Below are 7540 nucleotides of genomic sequence, written 5' to 3'. Positions count from 1 at the left end.
ATGAACTAAGTAGTACCCTCAGAGCTCCCAGGATCTCAACCACCAACCAAAGACTGCACATGGAGGGGGGAGCTTTTATGCGCACTTGGTACACCTAGGTTGCTAGTCCCTGGGAGGAGCCTAGTGGAATCGCCTATAAGCTAAAATTTACTCCAAGTGAAAAAGATAAGAGCTTATAGGTTTGCTGAACTCCTGATTCAGAAATCTACTGATACTGAATTTCGTCCCAATGAATGCTTATTACCATACCCAGCTCTCTCTTGGCCCAGGAATCAGAAAAGTCTCAGGGAAGTTGAGGCAGGCCATGAGAGGCACTGTCTCCCTCCTCCATCCTGACATAAGCCCAGTGGCCACACAATTGAGTCGTCTGTGGGTCTCTTATTGCCCTTGGAAGACCTCCAGGTTGCTTGGCCTCTGCAGAAAGAGAAAGATTGCATTTCTGCTTTCTGGGTGTTTCATTCCGGATTTTTCTCTTTGACAGTGGAGATGGCTCTAAAGTAAACATTGATTAAAGTTCTTGTGGCATATCATGCTGTGAATTTTTCCCACTTAGCACTGTGGTTGCAGAATCTGGAGCTGCAAAGTTTTGCTCTGGGGATAGTTCAGTGTTAGATGAGCATTTCCTGGAGGGTGGGAGAAGGGGGGTTTTAAAAGGTGCATTGTAAACCCTGCATTACCATGCAGGGAGTCCACACCTGTGATCCCAGCATCTGAGAATTTGCAACAGAAGATATCCAAAAGTTCATAATGAGGCCCTGTCTCTGGAAAACAAACAAACAAACAAACAAACAGAATCTACTGAAGCAGAGAATGTGAGCTCACTTGTTATTTGTCTCTTATGAAGATCTGAGGCAGGGGCATTGCAAGGTCTAGTTCTAGAGCTCCCATGTGTGGGACTTTAGACAGCAGACCTTTTTCGGAGGTGCCTAGGGTGGCAGCCCCCCTCCCAGACAGCTGTGACCTCTGCCTCTTTTGCCCTGTTTGTAGTTGTAGGATGATTAAGTTAAGTCCAGTTTGTGCCTAACAGAAACTGAACGTGGCAAGCAAATGACATCTCTGAACTCCACTGAAGTGTCTGGAAGCATTTGGAAAGAATGAATGTAAAACAGAGTTAATAGCCGTGGCCTCAGGGAAGGACCACGAGTTTCTTCACTCCCGATGGCAGGGTGTTTTTGACAGTCAGACTGGGAAGCTGGAGGACCAATGAGGTGAAAACCTCAAACAAGCAATAGTCGTACCCAGACCTTCTGTGTCAGAAGCATGCACTCCGACACTGAACTACACCGCCCACTGGCAGGGAATGATTCAGAAACCTAGCTGACTAGTTACCCCCTTTACAGTCTGCGATGTGTTTTAGAATTAAAATAAACTCCCTTTGTGTTTTTAAACTTCCTATAGTATGTGTTCTTTGGCATAGCTATACCACCTTTAAGGATGGAGGAAGAAAAAAGGAAGGAGGAGGAGGGAGGAGAGATGAACATTGTTCTTGATCAGCTGGTGAACAGCTTCCCAACAAACTTCTGGCCATTTGTTATACCAAGTATGTTAGGGTTCTCTGAAGGGACAGAACCAATAGAATGAGTGTGTGTGTGTGTGTGTGTGTGTGTGTGTGTGTGTGTGTGTGTGTGTGTGTTCGTGTGCACACACACAGACATATATATGGGAGTTATTAGAAAGGCTTATAGGCTATGGTCTGAGTAGTCCAGCAATCGCTGTCTGCTGACAGAAAGCCCAAGAATCCAACAGCTGTTCAGTCTGTGAGCCTGGATGTCTCAACCGACTGGATGTCTCAGCAGACTGGATGTCTGTCTCAGCAGACTGGATGTCTGTCTCAGCAGACTGGATGTCTCAGCAGACTGGATGTCTCAGCAGACTGGATGTCTGTCTCAGCAGACTGGATGTCTCAGCCGACTGAATGTCTCAGCAGACTGGATGTCTGTCTCAGCAGACTGGATGTCTGTCTCAGCAGACTGGATGTCTCAGCAGACTGGATGTCTCAGCAGACTGGATGTCTGTCTCAGCAGACTGGATGTCTCAGCAGACTGAATGTCTCAGCAGACTGGATGTCTGGTGCTGGAGTCCCAGAGGACTCCTGGAGAGATGCTGGTCTTCAGTCTGCATTGGACTCCAGAAGAAGTTCTAATACCATCAAAGAAATGCTCTAGCAACAGCACAGATGAGCTTGCCAGCAAGTGTGAAGACAAACAAGTAAAAAGCAAAAGCTCTTGTCTTCCCCTCCTCTTCTGTGAACTGCCACCAGGAGAAGCTTGGGTTTCGAGTGTGTTTTCCTATCTCAAATAACCCGATTGAGGAAATCTCCCGCAGATGTGCCCATGTGCTTGGTGTTTGGCTGATTCCAGATGTGGTCACCTTAACTACAGTCACTCTGGCGGCAGGAAACTGAGAGACTGTTGTATGTACACCATCTACTCTGCCATCCGCCTAAGTGGTGTTGTGGCTCTTGTTTTGTTGATGGGATAAAACTCTGACCAAAAGCAACTTGGGAAAACAGGGTTTATGGCATCTTAGAAGTTAGACTCCATCCGAACAGGAGGCAAGGGCAGGAACTCAAGCAGAGGCTATATAGGAACCAGTTACTGGCTTGCTCCCCTTGCCTTGCTCCGCTTACTTTTTTGATTTGTTTTGTTTTGTAGAGACAGGGTTTCTCTGTGTAGTCCTGGCTGGCCTGGAACTCCCTCTTGTAGATAAACCAGACTGGCTTTAAACTCCCAGAGTTCACTTGCCTCTGCTTCCCAAGTGATGGGATTAAAGGCATGTGCCGCCACCGCCACCACCACCCAGTTTCAGCTTAATTTCTTATATAACCCAGGGCTGGCACTGCAGGGAGTTCATGCCTGTGATCCCTGGGTGGACTGGGCCCTCCCACATCAATCATTAATCCAGAACCCATATACTTGCGTACAGCCATGGCCCACAGCCAATTTGATGGAGGCAATTCCTCAACTGAGAGTTCCTGCTTCCCAAGTCACTTTTCTGTCAACTTAAAAGACAGAACAAAACAAAAAACAAAAACAAAAACAAACAAACAAAAAAACCTAATCAGTTCAAGGTCCAAATTGTGTAGGTTTAAAATGAACATTTTTTTTTTTTTTTTTGGTTTTTCAAGACAGGGTTTCTCTGTATAGCCCTGGCTGTCCTGGAACTCAGAAATCTACCTGCCTCTGCCTCCCAAGTGCTGGAATTAAAGGCGTGAGCCACCACTGCCCAGCTTAAAATGAACATTTTTTTTTTTTATCATGTGTTGACTTCTTTTGTGTGCAGGAAGTAAAAACCAGTAAGGGAATGGAGTGTTTATTTGAGAGGGTACAGAAGGTATCAAGAGCCTGAACTCAGGCCCAGGGCATCATCCAACCCATCTCAAAGGCAGTAGTCAAGGTCCTTTCAAAACCATCTTGTTGTAGTCTTTGGGCCCCCATTCCTGGCTTAATTTCTTCTTATCTCTGGGTGTAAGGAGGCACTTGTGACCTCACATTGTAAGACCCTGTCGAGCTTTAGCTTACCAGAGATCCCTGAATGAATCACATGGAGCCTGATTGATGCAAAAAAGCAAGAGGATTTTTAATATCCCAGTGCACTGGGGTCGTCCCAGACCCTAAGGAGAGGTGGCCACTCCCCCTACCCCCCCACCCCCGCACAACTTGTTCAGTGAGCTTTTATACAATTTTCAGGGTGGCAGCCATTAGACACAATGTGATTGGTAAAAAACAGTATGCCTTTTTAAACTGATTGGTCTTCAGGGAATGAGGTAGCAAGGACTTCTCTTATCTGAAGGTGAGCAGTGGTCCACCCTGTGGAATGTGTTCCCACCTGCAGGTTGGTTCTCACCCTGTGATCTGAGGAATGTTAATTAGCCTTTCCCTTCCGGAGAGTTCCACTATTTCCCCAAAGTTCCTGAGTTTATCTTATTAAGGAAATTCCTGGCCTCCTGGTGTTTTTCTAAGATGTCCCTGTTTACTGGATCTTACAAGATCCTGGAACCAGGCACTGTGGGAGACTTTAGTGAGTAGAGCTTGAATTAGGGTGAGCAATATTGGAAATGTCTTTGAAAAAGAATAAAGCGAGGTCTTTAGAGTCAGAAGCTAACCGTGAGGACATACATCCACACAGCTTGCACGCATCCCTCACAGGGAAGCTAACCGTGAGGACATTTACATGCACACAGCTTCCACGCATCCCTCACAGGGAAGCACGAGGTCTCATCCAGCCATAGCCCCTTTCCTTTCAGACTACCTACAGCTTGAGCTAGGATGAGGCTTAATGGCACAGTCTTTGCCTGCAGCATCTGAAAACCACAAGCAAATTGTTAACTAAAATAACAAAGACTTCCCAATCTCTTATTTTTCCTGGAGAAAGCAAAACAAAAAAGATGAGGTTGTTGAAGGACAGTGGTTAAAATAAACAAGATTGGGTAAGTTTGTCTCATTGTGATCAAAATTCAGCTGGGCACAACAGTATTATCCACAGGTGGGCCCGTAGGCCCTATTTTTAAATCTATTTTATTGGGTTCTTATACCTACCATCTTTCCATGCCTTATTCTACCCTAATCCCTTCCAACCCCCCAACACTAGGTAGGAGAGGAAGGTTAGAGGGAAAAGGGGGTGTAGACCTCTTTAGGCTACTTCCTGCTAATTAGGGTCGCTGGGGTTCCTTGAGGCAAGTCCAATCTTCATGTCAGAATATCTCCAACTTCTTGTCTCTTTGCTCATAACACTTGACAGACTACAACTAGAGCCCGAGCAGCAGCCTTCTCAAATCTCGAATCACCAAGGCCCCTCTCTGGCATTTATCCCCTCTCCATAGTCTCCAGAATTCCAAATGAAACCTGTTGGCACCTGGCAAAAATCATGCCCTTCCTAGTGCATGAGACAGATCATAATCACCTGCTGTGAAGCGGCCTCTTATCCCATACCTAGGATTAAAACAAAAACCTATTACATAACATAACTGGCTTTTTTAAGATACCCAAACTCTCACTACATGGATCTCTTGTGAGTTCAAGGTCAATCAGGGCTACATATTGACACATTATCTCCAAAACAAATATGTATATGTATACACAATAATATATTTGGAACATCTACCTTATACTTCCTATGACTTTCTCAGGCTAAGCTTTTGGCCTTATTATTTCTTTGCAGTTCTGAAATGGAACCTAGGACATCATGTCTCTAGGTAAACTCTGCCTCTGAGCCACCTCAGTTCTGGTCTAGGTCTTGTCGCCTCTTTTCTTTTCTTTTTTTTTTTTCTTTTCTTTTTTTTTTTTTGTCCCTTCTTTTCTTCTTCCTTAAGTGTCAGAAGTAAATGTGCCCCATGAAATCTATTCCATGTATGCAGAACCCTAACAGGATACATAGAAACAATGACAATATCCAGGGCCTTTTCTCTCCTAAATCGATCATATTCCTTTCACTATGCAGATTGGTGAATTCTCCATGGCTGGAACTTGCTGATAATTCTCTCCAGACAAAATGGTGGCAAGAGCCAGGCAGTGGTCCCAGCACTTGGAAGGCAAAGGCAGGCGGATTTCTGAGTTTGAGGCCAGCCTGGTCTACAGAGTGAGTTCCAGGACAGCCAGGGCTACACAGAGAAACCCTGTCTCGAAAAACCAAAAAAAAAAAAAAAAGGTAGCAAGAGACGCTGTGAAACTCAGCTTTGGAAACAAGAAAGGGAAAGGTGTACAAATGCATCAACAGAACAGGAAACGAGCTATTTTTCTGTCAGAGAAAGTCTGGTTTCTGAAGGGCAGTTGAGCCTCTCTTCAGAGCAGAACCCTGAACAGCAAGACACTTTGTTCTGAGAATGCATGTCTTTTGAACTTTTCTGAAAACTCCCTGGTGACATTACAGGACAGTGTCTGATTTCATCCCTGTTGGAAACCAGAGACTTCCCAATACCCGCTTAATCTTTCAGTTCATATTTTTATTACAGTTGCAAAGATTTTAAATTAAAAAGGTGTCTCTCATAGGCTGAAGGGATGGCTCAGTGGTTAAGAGCATTGATTACTCTTCCAGAGGTCTCAGAGTTCAATCCCCAGCAACTACAAGGTGGCTCACAGCCCTCTGTAATAGAATCTCATGCATCCTTTTGGTATGTGTGAAGACAGCTATAGTGTACTCAAACAAATATATTTCTTTTTTTAAAAAAAATGAAAATTAGAAGACCAATTTTTTTTAAAAAGTGTCTTTCATAGCTTAGAAGTGTTAATATGAACATTCTTGAATTGTAGAGAAAACAAAAGCAACAAACAGATTTTTATCTTATTTAAAGATAGAAAAGAGACACAAACGTTCAGGTTTACAAGTTAGTAGGCTTTACTGCAATATTTTCAAAATTTTTGTATTAGAAAGAAAATGAATATCACATATTCAGCTGTGTACAGTGATTCAGAAATTACAAACAGCTTAATAGCACGAAGTGAGAAAACAAAGAAAACAGGAGCAAAAAAGTTATTCAGAAGTAGAAATACCTAATTACCTTTTTAATCTCTATAAGTACATTCAAACGGATGCCTCTTAAACTTTAATGAGGAAGGATCGTCCTGGACTACCATTTAAAATGCGGTTCTAATTTTTGTACACTGTTAACCCAGATTGCGATTTCTCCCCAGGGTCTAGACACCGCCTCTCCCACAGACGGCGCTGCTGTCTCAGGTGAATGGATTCCAGGATCGTCTGAGAACAAACCCGGAACCCACGTGCCGAACTGCAGGGCGATCGGTAAATACAGCTCTCTCAACAGGAAATCTTTGGAGAAACTGCCATTCCCCTGTTAAACCATTAATCCTTTTCTTTCCTGGAAATGAAGGTACATGGTCACGTTACCTTCAGAACCTGAATCTGAATAGCGGGAGAACCGCTATTCCTAGCGGCATGTAAAGATTTTCCATCTCCTTCTGGTTATAATAAGGCTTTGAGATGGTGCCTCGCTCAGCGGCAGGGAAGTCAAGGTTTGTTGTCTGCCCCGCAGCGTCAATATTGTATGAAACCGTTTGCCTTTCTCTTCGAGAAAGGAAAAGTGTAAATTAGTGAGGCGAAAAGCGAACAAGCCTGGGCTTGAAAACACTGGAGGTGCCGGGGATTGAACCCGGGGCCTCGTGCATGCTAAGCACGCGCTCTACCACTGAGCTACACCCCCGACACGGTTTTGCCCTTGGGAATACATTCAAGACAGAAATCTGATTTTTGCTAGGTTTTTTTGTAAGTGTCGTGAATAGAAGCCTAAGGCCACAGTTATTTTCACCAGCTTTTGAAAACCAAGCCAAATCCTGCCATCTGACCATCTACGTGCTCCCGGGTCTGAACCAACGCCTTACGAAGCTCTGGGTCCTGTGTGCGTGGATCCACTTCCCTCAGCCCAGGAAAGAGCCAGAATGAATACTGGCTTTATTCCCCTCTTGCCTGCCGCCTAATTTTAAATGGTTTCAGAGCCCAGAACGATGTCCCTCCTCTGTAATCCCAGTGCTTGGAAGGTGGAGACAGGAGGATTACCTAGAATTGCAGGACAAGCCAGAACTATACC

The 7540-nt window shown here is 44.5% G+C and overlaps 1 non-coding gene across 1 annotated transcript; it reads right to left on the bottom strand.

Moving 5' to 3' along the window:
• Positions 1-7084: 7084 nt before the first annotated feature.
• Trnaa-agc lies at positions 7085-7156 on the bottom strand. Its single transcript has one exon. It is a non-coding gene; the product is annotated as a tRNA-Ala (tRNA).
• Between the last annotated feature and the right edge of the window lie 384 nt (positions 7157-7540).

The sequence above is a fragment of the Mastomys coucha genome, unplaced genomic scaffold (assembly GCF_008632895.1).
Source record: "Mastomys coucha isolate ucsf_1 unplaced genomic scaffold, UCSF_Mcou_1 pScaffold7, whole genome shotgun sequence".
Lineage (NCBI taxonomy): Eukaryota > Metazoa > Chordata > Mammalia > Rodentia > Muridae > Mastomys > Mastomys coucha.
This window is presented reverse-complemented; position numbering and strand designations above follow the sequence as displayed.